The sequence below is a fragment of the Lissotriton vulgaris genome, chromosome 9 (assembly GCF_964263255.1).
Source record: "Lissotriton vulgaris chromosome 9, aLisVul1.2, whole genome shotgun sequence".
Classification (NCBI taxonomy): domain Eukaryota; kingdom Metazoa; phylum Chordata; class Amphibia; order Caudata; family Salamandridae; genus Lissotriton; species Lissotriton vulgaris.
In genome coordinates this window covers 541,333,423-541,350,598 of record NC_141697.1, presented here as the reverse complement: position 1 = coordinate 541,350,598, position 17,176 = coordinate 541,333,423, and the positions used below count along the sequence as shown (strand labels likewise).

General features: G+C 43.5%; 11 non-coding genes across 11 annotated transcripts; all 11 read left to right on the top strand.

Annotated features, from left to right (window-relative positions):
- The first annotated feature begins 627 nt into the window (after positions 1-627).
- On the top strand, positions 628-699 carry TRNAG-CCC (transfer RNA glycine (anticodon CCC)). Its single transcript has one exon. It is a non-coding gene; the product is annotated as a tRNA-Gly (tRNA).
- A 1,512-nt stretch (positions 700-2,211) lies between these two features.
- On the top strand, positions 2,212-2,283 carry TRNAG-UCC (transfer RNA glycine (anticodon UCC)). Its single transcript has one exon. It is a non-coding gene; the product is annotated as a tRNA-Gly (tRNA).
- Positions 2,284-3,821: 1,538 nt separating this feature from the next.
- On the top strand, positions 3,822-3,893 carry TRNAG-CCC (transfer RNA glycine (anticodon CCC)). Its single transcript has one exon. It is a non-coding gene; the product is annotated as a tRNA-Gly (tRNA).
- Positions 3,894-5,405: 1,512 nt separating this feature from the next.
- On the top strand, positions 5,406-5,477 carry TRNAG-UCC (transfer RNA glycine (anticodon UCC)). The gene has a single exon. It is a non-coding gene; the product is annotated as a tRNA-Gly (tRNA).
- A 1,533-nt stretch (positions 5,478-7,010) lies between these two features.
- On the top strand, positions 7,011-7,082 carry TRNAG-CCC (transfer RNA glycine (anticodon CCC)). Its single transcript has one exon. It is a non-coding gene; the product is annotated as a tRNA-Gly (tRNA).
- Positions 7,083-8,594: 1,512 nt separating this feature from the next.
- TRNAG-UCC (transfer RNA glycine (anticodon UCC)) lies at positions 8,595-8,666 on the top strand. The gene has a single exon. It is a non-coding gene; the product is annotated as a tRNA-Gly (tRNA).
- Positions 8,667-10,195: 1,529 nt separating this feature from the next.
- TRNAG-CCC (transfer RNA glycine (anticodon CCC)) lies at positions 10,196-10,267 on the top strand. The gene has a single exon. It is a non-coding gene; the product is annotated as a tRNA-Gly (tRNA).
- A 1,522-nt stretch (positions 10,268-11,789) lies between these two features.
- TRNAG-UCC (transfer RNA glycine (anticodon UCC)) lies at positions 11,790-11,861 on the top strand. Its single transcript has one exon. It is a non-coding gene; the product is annotated as a tRNA-Gly (tRNA).
- A 1,533-nt stretch (positions 11,862-13,394) lies between these two features.
- TRNAG-CCC (transfer RNA glycine (anticodon CCC)) lies at positions 13,395-13,466 on the top strand. Its single transcript has one exon. It is a non-coding gene; the product is annotated as a tRNA-Gly (tRNA).
- Positions 13,467-14,979: 1,513 nt separating this feature from the next.
- On the top strand, positions 14,980-15,051 carry TRNAG-UCC (transfer RNA glycine (anticodon UCC)). Its single transcript has one exon. It is a non-coding gene; the product is annotated as a tRNA-Gly (tRNA).
- A 1,533-nt stretch (positions 15,052-16,584) lies between these two features.
- TRNAG-CCC (transfer RNA glycine (anticodon CCC)) lies at positions 16,585-16,656 on the top strand. The gene has a single exon. It is a non-coding gene; the product is annotated as a tRNA-Gly (tRNA).
- The last annotated feature ends 520 nt before the right edge of the window (positions 16,657-17,176 follow it).

Sequence of the window (17,176 nt, the reverse complement as noted above, 5' to 3'; positions counted from 1 at the left end):
ACAAAGGAGCAGAGTGGCGCAGCGGAAGCGTGCTGGGCCCATAACCCAGAGGTCGATGGATCGAAACCATCCTCTGCTAATTTTGCTTGATTTTCCTTCCAAGGACCAAGCTGTCATTTCCACATAGCCAGAAAGGAAAAGTGCAAGCTTGTGCCAGCTATGTGAGAAAAGACTTCTCAACTATTCGTGTCTGTGTAATACAAGAGTGATCGTGAAAGGTACAACCCTGTACTTTGAAAGTAAAGACACACAATTATAACCATAAATGACTGACTGGTGGGAGCTTCACACAACTTTCTGGGCATGCTTTGAATTTCATTCTTCCCTTTTTGTTCTGCTCTTATATATCTCCTGGGCATTTCATGGAATGTTCTCTTTCTCTTCCCTGCTTTGCTTCCCATGCTGCCTATATATGCTCATTTCTACTATTTGTACTGTTGCTTTTCATTTCTTCTCTTCTGCACAACTTTGTCCTTGGTTTCAATCCCCAGTTCCTTACCCTCTGCAAAAAACGTTCTACTGCTTCTCATGTTGGTATCTAAACCAAATGCACCATTGAAGCTGGTGCAAGATAGTCATTGATTTCTGCAACGTAATATTTAGAACCGAGAGCTAACACATCAGAGGGCGTTGGTGGTATAGTGGTGAGCATAGCTGCTTCCCAAGCAGTTGACCCGGGTTCGATTCCCGGCCAACGCACTGAAAATACTTATATATTCTGCAAGCAGGATATATTGTAATGCAACATGTCACAAAATGGAAATTTCACGAACAGATTAATCAGCCATATATAAAAAAATAAACAAATACGTGGGCAAACATCTCAATCGCACCTTCTGCTACATACATTGTCCTAATATATGATAAGTTTCATAAAGCAGAGTCACAACACACATGTGCTGGTAATAAATTTGTTACAGTGGGCAAACAATGGAAGGGCTGAGGCCCGACCAGACATTGTAACTCCAGCATCTCTATGTTAAAAAGCATTTCTAGGCAATATCTAGCCTCTGAAAAAATATGCAAGATCCACCGATAAATCTGGCAAAAGTCCCTAACATTTTGTGCATACTTGTGCTCTCACCTGAATGTAGCGCCACCTTGTAGCTGTCGAAGGAAACTGCTGCTCACAAAATGTTTTATCAGAAGGCAAGTTGAGAGGAATCCAAGAGTCAGATGTCCATGGAAAGAACCACTCACTGAAGCAGGAATGTTGGAGGCTTCATATTCGCATAGTTTCCTGTCCAACGTCCACAACGCTCCCAAACGCTCAAAAGCCTCACACCGGGCAAGCCCTCACCGGGTATATCTCTGGCTCCAAGGTAAAGCCAAATCCTGAGCATGCTAGTGCTAGGATCACAGAGCGAGAGAGAGATGGTTCAAGAGCTACTGTCTTGATAAAGGCCTGAAACGGCTAGTGCCTAAGAGTGTCTGACTTTCAGTTATTACTGATTGTGAGAGGGGAAGATGAAGTTTTTCTGCACCCAGCATGCCTTGGGATATACTTATGCAAATGAGGTGAGAGCCAGACCAATCCCATGCTACTCTGCCTAATGCTCCTTATCTGCATAAAAAGAACACTTTCACAACGGAGCAGAGTGGCGCAGCGGAAGCGTGCTGGGCCCATAACCCAGAGGTCGATGGATCGAAACCATCCTCTGCTAATTTTGCTTGATTTTACTTCCAAGGACCAAGCTGTCATTTCCACGCTACCAGCAAGGAAAAGCGCAAGCTTGTGCCAGCTATGTGAGAAAAGACTTCTCAACTATCTGTGTCTGCTGAAATACAAGAGAGGGATCGTCAAAAGCTCCACACTGTACTTTGAAAGTAAAGGCACACAATAATAAGCATGAATGACTGGTGGGACCTTCAAACACTTTTATGTGGAGGCTTTGAATTTCATTCTTCCCTTTTTTGTTCTGCTCTTATCTATCTCCTGGGCATTTCATGGAATGTTCTCTATTTCTCTTCCCTGCTTTGCTTCCCATGCTGCCTCTATGTGTTCATATCTATTATTTGTATTGCTGCTTTCCATTCTTCTCTTCTGCACAGCTTTGTCCTTGGTTTCAATCCCAGTTCCTTACCCTCTACAAAAACTTTCTATTGCTTTTCATGTTGGTATCTAAACCAAATGCACCATTGAAGCTGGTGCATGATAGTCATTGAACTCAGGGTCCTAATGTTTAGAACCGAGAGCACAAAGATCAGAGGGCGTTGGTGGTATAGTGGTGAGCATAGCTGCCTTCCAAGCAGTTGACCCGGGTTCGATTCCCGGCCAACGCAGTACAAATACTTATATATTCTGCAAGCAGGATATATTTTAAAGCAACATTTCACAAAATGGTAATATAATTAAGAGGTTAATCAGCCATTATATAAAAAATAAACAAATATGTAGGCAAGCATTTCGATCGCCCCTTCTGCTATATTCATTGTCCTAATATATGATAAGTTTCATAAAGCAGAGTCACCACTCACATGTACTGGTAAAAAAATATGTTACAGTGGGCAGACAATGAAAGGGCTGAGGCCCGATGAGGCCCGACCAGACATTTTAACTCCAGCATCTCTATGTTAAAAAGCATTTCCTAGGCAATATTTAGCCTCTGAAAAAAATATGCAAGATCCAGCAATAAATCTGGCAAAAGTCCCCAACATTTTGTGCATACTTGTGCCCTCACCTGAATGTAGCACCACCTTGTAGCCGTCGGAGGTAACTGCAGCTCACAAAATGTTTCATCAGAGGGCAAGTTTAGAGGAATCCAAAAGGCAGATGTCCATGGAAAGAGCCTCCGACTGCAGCAGGAAGTTTGGATGCTTCAAATTTGCATAGCTTCCAGTCCAACGTCCTCTCATGTACCGAACGCTCCCAAACGCTCTAAAGCCTTATACCGGCAAGCCCTCACCGGGTAGATCTCTGGCTCCCAGGTAAAGCCAAATACTGAGCATGCAAGCACTAGGATCACAGAGAGAGAGAGAGACAGAGAGCGTCGGAGAGCTGTTGTCTTGTTAAAGGCCTGAAACGGCTAGTGAATAAGAGGGTCTGGACTTTCAGTTGTGACTGATTGTGAGAGGGGAAGATAAAGATTTTCTGCACCCAGCATGCCTTGCGATATACTTAGGCAAATGAGGTGAGAGCCCGACCAATCCCACGTCACTTCTCTGAATGCCTCCTCATCTGCATAAACAGAACACTTTCACAAAGGAGCAGAGTGGCGCAGCGGAAGCGTGCTGGGCCCATAACCCAGAGGTCGATGGATCGAAACCATCCTCTGCTAATTTTGCTTGATTTTCCTTCCAAGGACCAAGCTGTCATTTCCACATAGCCAGAATGAAAAGTGCAAGCTTGTACCAGCTATGTGAGAAAAGACTTCTCAACTATTCGTGTCTGTGTAATACAAGAGTGATCGTGAAAGGTACAACCCTGTACTTTGAAAGTAAAGACACACAATTATAACCATAAATGACTGGTGGGAGCTTCACACAACTTTCTGGGCATGCTTTGAATTTCATTCTTCCCTTTTTGTTCTGCTCTTATCTATCTCCTGGGCATTTCATGGAATGTTCTCTTTCTCTTCCCTGCTTTGCTTCCCATGCTGCCTATATATGCTCATTTCTACTATTTGTACTGTTGCTTTTCATTTCTTCTCTTCTGCACAACTTTGTCCTTGGTTTCAATCCCCAGTTCCTTACCCTCTGCAAAAAACGTTCTACTGCTTCTCATGTTGGTATCTAAACCAAATGCACCATTGAAGCTGGTGCAAGATAGTCATTGATTTCTGCAACGTAATATTTAGAACCGAGAGCTAACACATCAGAGGGCGTTGGTGGTATAGTGGTGAGCATAGCTGCTTCCCAAGCAGTTGACCCGGGTTCGATTCCCGGCCAACGCACTGAAAATACTTATATATTCTGCAAGCAGGATATATTGTAATGCAACATGTCACAAAATGGAAATTTCACGAACAGATTAATCAGCCATATATAAAAAAATAAACAAATACGTGGGCAAACATCTCAATCGCACCTTCTGCTACATACATTGTCCTAATATATGATAAGTTTCATAAAGCAGAGTCACAACACACATGTGCTGGTAATAAATTTGTTACAGTGGGCAAACAATGGAAGGGCTGAGGCCCAACCAGACATTGTAACTCCAGCATCTCTATGTTAAAAAGCATTTCTAGGCAATATCTAGCCTCTGAAAAAATATGCAAGATCCACCGATAAATCTGGCAAAAGTCCCTAACATTTTGTGCATACTTGTGCTCTCACCTGAATGTAGCGCCACCTTGTAGCTGTCGAAGGAAACTGCTGCTCACAAAATGTTTTATCAGAAGGCAAGTTGAGAGGAATCCAAGAGTCAGATGTCCATGGAAAGAACCACTCACTGAAGCAGGAATGTTGGAGGCTTCATATTCGCATAGTTTCCTGTCCAACGTCCACAACGCTCCCAAACGCTCAAAAGCCTCACACCGGGCAAGCCCTCACCGGGTATATCTCTGGCTCCAAGGTAAAGCCAAATCCTGAGCATGCTAGTGCTAGGATCACAGAGCGAGAGAGAGATGGTTCAAGAGCTACTGTCTTGATAAAGGCCTGAAACGGCTAGTGCCTAAGAGTGTCTGACTTTCAGTTATGACTGATTGTGAGAGGGGAAGATGAAGTTTTTCTGCACCCAGCATGCCTTGGGATATACTTATGCAAATGAGGTGAGAGCCAGACCAATCCCATGCTACTCTGCCTAATGCTCCTTATCTGCATAAAAAGAACACTTTCACAACGGAGCAGAGTGGCGCAGCGGAAGCGTGCTGGGCCCATAACCCAGAGGTCGATGGATCGAAACCATCCTCTGCTAATTTTGCTTGATTTTACTTCCAAGGACCAAGCTGTCATTTCCACGCTACCAGCAAGGAAAAGCGCAAGCTTGTGCCAGCTATGTGAGAAAAGACTTCTCAACTATCTGTGTCTGCTGAAATACAAGAGAGGGATCGTCAAAGGCTCCACACTGTACTTTGAAAGTAAAGGCACACAATAATAAGCATGAATGACTGGTGGGACCTTCAAACACTTTTATGTGGAGGCTTTGAATTTCATTCTTCCCTTTTTTGTTCTGCTCTTATCTATCTCCTGGGCATTTCATGGAATGTTCTCTATTTCTCTTCCCTGCTTTGCTTCCCATGCTGCCTCTATGTGTTCATATCTATTATTTGTATTGCTGCTTTCCATTCTTCTCTTCTGCACAGCTTTGTCCTTGGTTTCAATCCCAGTTCCTTACCCTCTACAAAAACTTTCTATTGCTTTTCATGTTGGTATCTAAACCAAATGCACCATTGAAGCTGGTGCATGATAGTCATTGAACTCAGGGTCCTAATGTTTAGAACCGAGAGCGCAAAGACCAGAGGGCGTTGGTGGTATAGTGGTGAGCATAGCTGCCTTCCAAGCAGTTGACCCGGGTTCGATTCCCGGCCAACGCAGTACAAATACTTATATATTCTGCAAGCAGGATATATTTTAAAGCAACATTTCACAAAATGGTAATATAATTAAGAGGTTAATCAGCCATTATATAAAAAATAAACAAATATGTAGGCAAGCATTTCGATCGCCCCTTCTGCTATATTCATTGTCCTAATATATGATAAGTTTCATAAAGCAGAGTCACCACTCACATGTACTGGTAAAAAAATATGTTACAGTGGGCAGACAATGAAAGGGCTGAGGCCCAACCAGACATTTTAACTCCAGCATCTCTATGTTAAAAAGCATTTCCTAGGCAATATTTAGCCTCTGAAAAAAATATGCAAGATCCAGCAATAAATCTGGCAAAAGTCCCCAACATTTTGTGCATACTTGTGCCCTCACCTGAATGTAGCACCACCTTGTAGCCGTCGGAGGTAACTGCAGCTCACAAAATGTTTCATCAGAGGGCAAGTTTAGAGGAATCCAGAAGGCAGATGTCCATGGAAAGAGCCTCCGACTGCAGCAGGAAGTTTGGATGCTTCAAATTTGCATAGCTTCCAGTCCAACGTCCTCTCATGTACCGAACGCTCCCAAACGCTCTAAAGCCTTATACCGGCAAGCCCTCACCGGGTAGATCTCTGGCTCCCAGGAAAAGCCAAATACTGAGCATGCAAGCACTAGGATCACAGAGAGAGAGAGAGACAGAGAGCGTCGGAGAGCTGTTGTCTTGTTAAAGGCCTGAAACGGCTAGTGCCTAAGAGGGTCTGGACTTTCAGTTGTGACTGATTGTGAGAGGGGAAGATAAAGATTTTCTGCACCCAGCATGCCTTGCGATATACTTAGGCAAATGAGGTGAGAGCCCGACCAATCCCACGTCACTTCTCTGAATGCCTCCTCATCTGCATAAAGAGAACACTTTCACAAAGGAGCAGAGTGGCGCAGCGGAAGCGTGCTGGGCCCATAACCCAGAGGTCGATGGATCGAAACCATCCTCTGCTAATTTTGCTTGATTTTCCTTCCAAGGACCAAGCTGTCATTTCCACATAGCCAGAAAGGAAAAGTGCAAGCTTGTGCCAGCTATGTGAGAAAAGACTTCTCAACTATTCGTGTCTGTGTAATACAAGAGTGATCGTGAAAGGTACAACCCTGTACTTTGAAAGTAAAGACACACAATTATAACCATAAATGACTGACTGGTGGGAGCTTCACACAACTTTCTGGGCATGCTTTGAATTTCATTCTTCCCTTTTTGTTCTGCTCTTATATATCTCCTGGGCATTTCATGGAATGTTCTCTTTCTCTTCCCTGCTTTGCTTCCCATGCTGCCTATATATGCTCATTTCTACTATTTGTACTGTTGCTTTTCATTTCTTCTCTTCTGCACAACTTTGTCCTTGGTTTCAATCCCCAGTTCCTTATCCTCTGCAAAAAACGTTCTACTGCTTCTCATGTTGGTATCTAAACCAAATGCACCATTGAAGCTGGTGCAAGATAGTCATTGATTTCTGCAACGTAATATTTAGAACCGAGAGCTAACACATCAGAGGGCGTTGGTGGTATAGTGGTGAGCATAGCTGCTTCCCAAGCAGTTGACCCGGGTTCGATTCCCGGCCAACGCACTGAAAATACTTATATATTCTGCAAGCAGGATATATTGTAATGCAACATGTCACAAAATGGAAATTTCACGAACAGATTAATCAGCCATATATAAAAAAATAAACAAATACGTGGGCAAACATCTCAATCGCACCTTCTGCTACATACATTGTCCTAATATATGATAAGTTTCATAAAGCAGAGTCACAACACACATGTGCTGGTAATAAATTTGTTACAGTGGGCAAACAATGGAAGGGCTGAGGCCCGACCAGACATTGTAACTCCAGCATCTCTATGTTAAAAAGCATTTCTAGGCAATATCTAGCCTCTGAAAAAATATGCAAGATCCACCGATAAATCTGGCAAAAGTCCCTAACATTTTGTGCATACTTGTGCTCTCACCTGAATGTAGCGCCACCTTGTAGCTGTCGAAGGAAACTGCTGCTCACAAAATGTTTTATCAGAAGGCAAGTTGAGAGGAATCCAAGAGTCAGATGTCCATGGAAAGAACCACTCACTGAAGCAGGAATGTTGGAGGCTTCATATTCGCATAGTTTCCTGTCCAACGTCCACAACGCTCCCAAACGCTCAAAAGCCTCACACCGGGCAAGCCCTCACCGGGTATATCTCTGGCTCCAAGGTAAAGCCAAATCCTGAGCATGCTAGTGCTAGGATCACAGAGCGAGAGAGAGATGGTTCAAGAGCTACTGTCTTGATAAAGGCCTGAAACGGCTAGTGCCTAAGAGTGTCTGACTTTCAGTTATGACTGATTGTGAGAGGGGAAGATGAAGTTTTTCTGCACCCAGCATGCCTTGGGATATACTTATGCAAATGAGGTGAGAGCCAGACCAATCCCATGCTACTCTGCCTAATGCTCCTTATCTGCATAAAAAGAACACTTTCACAACGGAGCAAAGTGGCGCAGCGGAAGCGTGCTGGGCCCATAACCCAGAGGTCGATGGATCGAAACCATCCTCTGCTAATTTTGCTTGATTTTACTTCCAAGGACCAAGCTGTCATTTCCACGCTACCAGCAAGGAAAAGCGCAAGCTTGTGCCAGCTATGTGAGAAAAGACTTCTCAACTATCTGTGTCTGCTGAAATACAAGAGAGGGATCGTCAAAAGCTCCACACTGTACTTTGAAAGTAAAGGCACACAATAATAAGCATGAATGACTGGTGGGACCTTCAAACACTTTTATGTGGAGGCTTTGAATTTCATTCTTCCCTTTTTTGTTCTGCTCTTATCTATCTCCTGGGCATTTCATGGAATGTTCTCTATTTCTCTTCCCTGCTTTGCTTCCCATGCTGCCTCTATGTGTTCATATCTATTATTTGTATTGCTGCTTTCCATTCTTCTCTTCTGCACAGCTTTGTCCTTGGTTTCAATCCCAGTTCCTTACCCTCTACAAAAACTTTCTATTGCTTTTCATGTTGGTATCTAAACCAAATGCACCATTGAAGCTGGTGCATGATAGTCATTGAACTCAGGGTCCTAATGTTTAGAACCGAGAGCGCAAAGATCAGAGGGCGTTGGTGGTATAGTGGTGAGCATAGCTGCCTTCCAAGCAGTTGACCCGGGTTCGATTCCCGGCCAACGCAGTACAAATACTTATATATTCTGCAAGCAGGATATATTTTAAAGCAACATTTCACAAAATGGTAATATAATTAAGAGGTTAATCAGCCATTATATAAAAAATAAACAAATATGTAGGCAAGCATTTCGATCGCCCCTTCTGCTATATTCATTGTCCTAATATATGATAAGTTTCATAAAGCAGAGTCACCACTCACATGTAGTGGTAAAAAAATATGTTACAGTGGGCAGACAATGAAAGGGCTGAGGCCCGACCAGACATTTTAACTCCAGCATCTCTATGTTAAAAAGCATTTCCTAGGCAATATTTAGCCTCTGAAAAAAATATGCAAGATCCAGCAATAAATCTGGCAAAAGTCCCCAACATTTTGTGCATACTTGTGCCCTCACCTGAATGTAGCACCACCTTGTAGCCGTCGGAGGTAACTGCAGCTCACAAAATGTTTCATCAGAGGGCAAGTTTAGAGGAATCCAAAAGGCAGATGTCCATGGAAAGAGCCTCCGACTGCAGCAGGAAGTTTGGATGCTTCAAATTTGCATAGCTTCCAGTCCAACGTCCTCTCATGTACCGAACGCTCCCAAACGCTCTAAAGCCTTATACCGGCAAGCCCTCACCGGGTAGATCTCTGGCTCCCAGGTAAAGCCAAATACTGAGCATGCAAGCACTAGGATCACAGAGAGAGAGAGAGACAGAGAGCGTCGGAGAGCTGTTGTCTTGTTAAAGGCCTGAAACGGCTAGTGAATAAGAGGGTCTGGACTTTCAGTTGTGACTGATTGTGAGAGGGGAAGATAAAGATTTTCTGCACCCAGCATGCCTTGCGATATACTTAGGCAAATGAGGTGAGAGCCCGACCAATCCCACGTCACTTCTCTGAATGCCTCCTCATCTGCATAAACAGAACACTTTCACAAAGGAGCAGAGTGGCGCAGCGGAAGCGTGCTGGGCCCATAACCCAGAGGTCGATGGATCGAAACCATCCTCTGCTAATTTTGCTTGATTTTCCTTCCAAGGACCAAGCTGTCATTTCCACATAGCCAGAAAGGAAAAGTGCAAGCTTGTACCAGCTATGTGAGAAAAGACTTCTCAACTATTCGTGTCTGTGTAATACAAGAGTGATCGTGAAAGGTACAACCCTGTACTTTGAAAGTAAAGACACACAATTATAACCATAAATGACTGGTGGGAGCTTCACACAACTTTCTGGGCATGCTTTGAATTTCATTCTTCCCTTTTTGTTCTGCTCTTATCTATCTCCTGGGCATTTCATGGAATGTTCTCTTTCTCTTCCCTGCTTTGCTTCCCATGCTGCCTATATATGCTCATTTCTACTATTTGTACTGTTGCTTTTCATTTCTTCTCTTCTGCACAACTTTGTCCTTGGTTTCAATCCCCAGTTCCTTACCCTCTGCAAAAAACGTTCTACTGCTTCTCATGTTGGTATCTAAACCAAATGCACCATTGAAGCTGGTGCAAGATAGTCATTGATTTCTGCAACGTAATATTTAGAACCGAGAGCTAACACATCAGAGGGCGTTGGTGGTATAGTGGTGAGCATAGCTGCTTCCCAAGCAGTTGACCCGGGTTCGATTCCCGGCCAACGCACTGAAAATACTTATATATTCTGCAAGCAGGATATATTGTAATGCAACATGTCACAAAATGGAAATTTCACGAACAGATTAATCAGCCATATATAAAAAAATAAACAAATACGTGGGCAAACATCTCAATCGCACCTTCTGCTACATACATTGTCCTAATATATGATAAGTTTCATAAAGCAGAGTCACAACACACATGTGCTGGTAATAAATTTGTTACAGTGGGCAAACAATGGAAGGGCTGAGGCCCGACCAGACATTGTAACTCCAGCATCTCTATGTTAAAAAGCATTTCTAGGCAATATCTAGCCTCTGAAAAAATATGCAAGATCCACCGATAAATCTGGCAAAAGTCCCTAACATTTTGTGCATACTTGTGCTCTCACCTGAATGTAGCGCCACCTTGTAGCTGTCAAAGGAAACTGCTGCTCACAAAATGTTTTATCAGAAGGCAAGTTGAGAGGAATCCAAGAGTCAGATGTCCATGGAAAGAACCACTCACTGAAGCAGGAATGTTGGAGGCTTCATATTCGCATAGTTTCCTGTCCAACGTCCACTCATGTCCCGAACGCTCCCAAACGCTCAAAAGCCTCACACCGGGCAAGCCCTCACCGGGTATATCTCTGGCTCCAAGGTAAAGCCAAATCCTGAGCATGCTAGTGCTAGGATCACAGAGCGAGAGAGAGATGGTTCAAGAGCTACTGTCTTGATAAAGGCCTGAAACGGCTAGTGCCTAAGAGTGTCTGACTTTCAGTTATGACTGATTGTGAGAGGGGAATATGAAGTTTTTCTGCACCCAGCATGCCTTGGGATATACTTATGCAAATGAGGTGAGAGCCAGACCAATCCCATGCTACTCTGCCTAATGCTCCTTATCTGCATAAAAAGAACACTTTCACAACGGAGCAGAGTGGCGCAGCGGAAGCGTGCTGGGCCCATAACCCAGAGGTCGATGGATCGAAACCATCCTCTGCTAATTTTGCTTGATTTTACTTCCAAGGACCAAGCTGTCATTTCCACGCTACCAGCAAGGAAAAGCGCAAGCTTGTGCCAGCTATGTGAGAAAAGACTTCTCAACTATCTGTGTCTGCTGAAATACAAGAGAGGGATCGTCAAAAGCTCCACACTGTACTTTGAAAGTAAAGGCACACAATAATAAGCATGAATGACTGGTGGGACCTTCAAACACTTTTATGTGGAGGCTTTGAATTTCATTCTTCCCTTTTTTGTTCTGCTCTTATCTATCTCCTGGGCATTTCATGGAATGTTCTCTATTTCTCTTCCCTGCTTTGCTTCCCATGCTGCCTCTATGTGTTCATATCTATTATTTGTATTGCTGCTTTCCATTCTTCTCTTCTGCACAGCTTTGTCCTTAGTTTCAATCCCAGTTCCTTACCCTCTACAAAAACTTTCTATTGCTTTTCATGTTGGTATCTAAACCAAATGCACCATTGAAGCTGGTGCATGATAGTCATTGAACTCAGGGTCCTAATGTTTAGAACCGAGAGCGCAAAGATCAGAGGGCGTTGGTGGTATAGTGGTGAGCATAGCTGCCTTCCAAGCAGTTGACCCGGGTTCGATTCCCGGCCAACGCAGTACAAATACTTATATATTCTGCAAGCAGGATATATTTTAAAGCAACATTTCACAAAATGGTAATATAATTAAGAGGTTAATCAGCCATTATATAAAAAATAAACAAATATGTAGGCAAGCATTTCGATCGCCCCTTCTGCTATATTCATTGTCCTAATATATGATAAGTTTCATAAAGCAGAGTCACCACTCACATGTACTGGTAAAAAAATATGTTACAGTGGGCAGACAATGAAAGGGCTGAGGCCCGACCAGACATTTTAACTCCAGCATCTCTATGTTAAAAAGCATTTCCTAGGCAATATTTAGCCTCTGAAAAAAATATGCAAGGTCCAGCAATAAATCTGGCAAAAGTCCCCAACATTTTGTGCATACTTGTGCCCTCACCTGAATGTAGCACCACCTTGTAGCCGTCGGAGGTAACTGCAGCTCACAAAATGTTTCATCAGAGGGCAAGTTTAGAGGAATCCAAAAGGCAGATGTCCATGGAAAGAGCCTCCGACTGCAGCAGGAAGTTTGGATGCTTCAAATTTGCATAGCTTCCAGTCCAACGTCCTCTCATGTACCGAACGCTCCCAAACGCTCTAAAGCCTTATACCGGCAAGCCCTCACCGGGTAGATCTCTGGCTCCCAGGAAAAGCCAAATACTGAGCATGCAAGCACTAGGATCACAGAGAGAGAGAGAGACAGAGAGCGTCGGAGAGCTGTTGTCTTGTTAAAGGCCTGAAACGGCTAGTGCCTAAGAGGGTCTGGACTTTCAGTTGTGACTGATTGTGAGAGGGGAAGATAAAGATTTTCTGCACCCAGCATGCCTTGCGATATACTTAGGCAAATGAGGTGAGAGCCCGACCAATCCCACGTCACTTCTCTGAATGCCTCCTCATCTGCATAAAGAGAACACTTTCACAAAGGAGCAGAGTGGCGCAGCGGAAGCGTGCTGGGCCCATAACCCAGAGGTCGATGGATCGAAACCATCCTCTGCTAATTTTGCTTGATTTTCCTTCCAAGGACCAAGCTGTCATTTCCACATAGCCAGAAAGGAAAAGTGCAAGCTTGTGCCAGCTATGTGAGAAAAGACTTCTCAACTATTCGTGTCTGTGTAATACAAGAGTGATCGTGAAAGGTACAACCCTGTACTTTGAAAGTAAAGACACACAATTATAACCATAAATGACTGACTGGTGGGAGCTTCACACAACTTTCTGGGCATGCTTTGAATTTCATTCTTCCCTTTTTGTTCTGCTCTTATCTATCTCCTGGGCATTTCATGGAATGTTCTCTTTCTCTTCCCTGCTTTGCTTCCCATGCTGCCTATATATGCTCATTTCTACTATTTGTACTGTTGCTTTTCATTTCTTCTCTTCTGCACAACTTTGTCCTTGGTTTCAATCCCCAGTTCCTTACCCTCTGCAAAAAACGTTCTACTGCTTCTCATGTTGGTATCTAAACCAAATGCACCATTGAAGCTGGTGCAAGATAGTCATTGATTTCTGCAACGTAATATTTAGAACCGAGAGCTAACACATCAGAGGGCGTTGGTGGTATAGTGGTGAGCATAGCTGCTTCCCAAGCAGTTGACCCGGGTTCGATTCCCGGCCAACGCACTGAAAATACTTATATATTCTGCAAGCAGGATATATTGTAATGCAACATGTCACAAAATGGAAATTTCACGAACAGATTAATCAGCCATATATAAAAAAATAAACAAATACGTGGGCAAACATCTCAATCGCACCTTCTGCTACATACATTGTCCTAATATATGATAAGTTTCATAAAGCAGAGTCACAACACACATGTGCTGGTAATAAATTTGTTACAGTGGGCAAACAATGGAAGGGCTGAGGCCCGACCAGACATTGTAACTCCAGCATCTCTATGTTAAAAAGCATTTCTAGGCAATATCTAGCCTCTGAAAAAAATATGCAAGATCCACCGATAAATCTGGCAAAAGTCCCTAACATTTTGTGCATACTTGTGCTCTCACCTGAATGTAGCGCCACCTTGTAGCTGTCGAAGGAAACTGCTGCTCACAAAATGTTTTATCAGAAGGCAAGTTGAGAGGAATCCAAGAGTCAGATGTCCATGGAAAGAACCACTCACTGAAGCAGGAATGTTGGAGGCTTCATATTCGCATAGTTTCCTGTCCAACGTCCACAACGCTCCCAAACGCTCAAAAGCCTCACACCGGGCAAGCCCTCACCGGGTATATCTCTGGCTCCAAGGTAAAGCCAAATCCTGAGCATGCTAGTGCTAGGATCACAGAGCGAGAGAGAGATGGTTCAAGAGCTACTGTCTTGATAAAGGCCTGAAACGGCTAGTGCCTAAGAGTGTCTGACTTTCAGTTATGACTGATTGTGAGAGGGGAAGATGAAGTTTTTCTGCACCCAGCATGCCTTGGGATATACTTATGCAAATGAGGTGAGAGCCAGACCAATCCCATGCTACTCTGCCTAATGCTCCTTATCTGCATAAAAAGAACACTTTCACAACGGAGCAGAGTGGCGCAGCGGAAGCGTGCTGGGCCCATAACCCAGAGGTCGATGGATCGAAACCATCCTCTGCTAATTTTGCTTGATTTTACTTCCAAGGACCAAGCTGTCATTTCCACGCTACCAGCAAGGAAAAGCGCAAGCTTGTGCCAGCTATGTGAGAAAAGACTTCTCAACTATCTGTGTCTGCTGAAATACAAGAGAGGGATCGTCAAAGGCTCCACACTGTACTTTGAAAGTAAAGGCACACAATAATAAGCATGAATGACTGGTGGGACCTTCAAACACTTTTATGTGGAGGCTTTGAATTTCATTCTTCCCTTTTTTGTTCTGCTCTTATCTATCTCCTGGGCATTTCATGGAATGTTCTCTATTTCTCTTCCCTGCTTTGCTTCCCATGCTGCCTCTATGTGTTCATATCTATTATTTGTATTGCTGCTTTCCATTCTTCTCTTCTGCACAGCTTTGTCCTTGGTTTCAATCCCAGTTCCTTACCCTCTACAAAAACTTTCTATTGCTTTTCATGTTGGTATCTAAACCAAATGCACCATTGAAGCTGGTGCATGATAGTCATTGAACTCAGGGTCCTAATGTTTAGAACCGAGAGCGCAAAGATCAGAGGGCGTTGGTGGTATAGTGGTGAGCATAGCTGCCTTCCAAGCAGTTGACCCGGGTTCGATTCCCGGCCAACGCAGTACAAATACTTATATATTCTGCAAGCAGGATATATTTTAAAGCAACATTTCACAAAATGGTAATATAATTAAGAGGTTAATCAGCCATTATATAAAAAATAAACAAATATGTAGGCAAGCATTTCGATCGCCCCTTCTGCTATATTCATTGTCCTAATATATGATAAGTTTCATAAAGCAGAGTCACCACTCACATGTACTGGTAAAAAAATATGTTACAGTGGGCAGACAATGAAAGGGCTGAGGCCCGACCAGACATTTTAACTCCAGCATCTCTATGTTAAAAAGCATTTCCTAGGCAATATTTAGCCTCTGAAAAAAATATGCAAGGTCCAGCAATAAATCTGGCAAAAGTCCCCAACATTTTGTGCATACTTGTGCCCTCACCTGAATGTAGCACCACCTTGTAGCCGTCGGAGGTAACTGCAGCTCACAAAATGTTTCATCAGAGGGCAAGTTTAGAGGAATCCAAAAGGCAGATGTCCATGGAAAGAGCCTCCGACTGCAGCAGGAAGTTTGGATGCTTCAAATTTGCATAGCTTCCAGTCCAACGTCCTCTCATGTACCGAACGCTCCCAAACGCTCTAAAGCCTTATACCGGCAAGCCCTCACCGGGTAGATCTCTGGCTCCCAGGAAAAGCCAAATACTGAGCATGCAAGCACTAGGATCACAGAGAGAGAGAGAGACAGAGAGCGTCGGAGAGCTGTTGTCTTGTTAAAGGCCTGAAACGGCTAGTGCCTAAGAGGGTCTGGACTTTCAGTTGTGACTGATTGTGAGAGGGGAAGATAAAGATTTTCTGCACCCAGCATGCCTTGCGATATACTTAGGCAAATGAGGTGAGAGCCCGACCAATCCCACGTCACTTCTCTGAATGCCTCCTCATCTGCATAAAGAGAACACTTTCACAAAGGAGCAGAGTGGCGCAGCGGAAGCGTGCTGGGCCCATAACCCAGAGGTCGATGGATCGAAACCATCCTCTGCTAATTTTGCTTGATTTTCCTTCCAAGGACCAAGCTGTCATTTCCACATAGCCAGAAAGGAAAAGTGCAAGCTTGTGCCAGCTATGTGAGAAAAGACTTCTCAACTATTCGTGTCTGTGTAATACAAGAGTGATCGTGAAAGGTACAACCCTGTACTTTGAAAGTAAAGACACACAATTATAACCATAAATGACTGACTGGTGGGAGCTTCACACAACTTTCTGGGCATGCTTTGAATTTCATTCTTCCCTTTTTGTTCTGCTCTTATCTATCTCCTGGGCATTTCATGGAATGTTCTCTTTCTCTTCCCTGCTTTGCTTCCCATGCTGCCTATATATGCTCATTTCTACTATTTGTACTGTTGCTTTTCATTTCTTCTCTTCTGCACAACTTTGTCCTTGGTTTCAATCCCCAGTTCCTTACCCTCTGCAAAAAACGTTCTACTGCTTCTCATGTTGGTATCTAAACCAAATGCACCATTGAAGCTGGTGCAAGATAGTCATTGATTTCTGCAACGTAATATTTAGAACCGAGAGCTAACACATCAGAGGGCGTTGGTGGTATAGTGGTGAGCATAGCTGCTTCCCAAGCAGTTGACCCGGGTTCGATTCCCGGCCAACGCACTGAAAATACTTATATATTCTGCAAGCAGGATATATTGTAATGCAACATGTCACAAAATGGAAATTTCACGAACAGATTAATCAGCCATATATAAAAAAATAAACAAATACGTGGGCAAACATCTCAATCGCACCTTCTGCTACATACATTGTCCTAATATATGATAAGTTTCATAAAGCAGAGTCACAACACACATGTGCTGGTAATAAATTTGTTACAGTGGGCAAACAATGGAAGGGCTGAGGCCCGACCAGACATTGTAACTCCAGCATCTCTATGTTAAAAAGCATTTCTAGGCAATATCTAGCCTCTGAAAAAAATATGCAAGATCCACCGATAAATCTGGCAAAAGTCCCTAACATTTTGTGCATACTTGTGCTCTCACCTGAATGTAGCGCCACCTTGTAGCTGTCGAAGGAAACTGCTGCTCACAAAATGTTTTATCAGAAGGCAAGTTGAGAGGAATCCAAGAGTCAGATGTCCATGGAAAGAACCACTCACTGAAGCAGGAATGTTGGA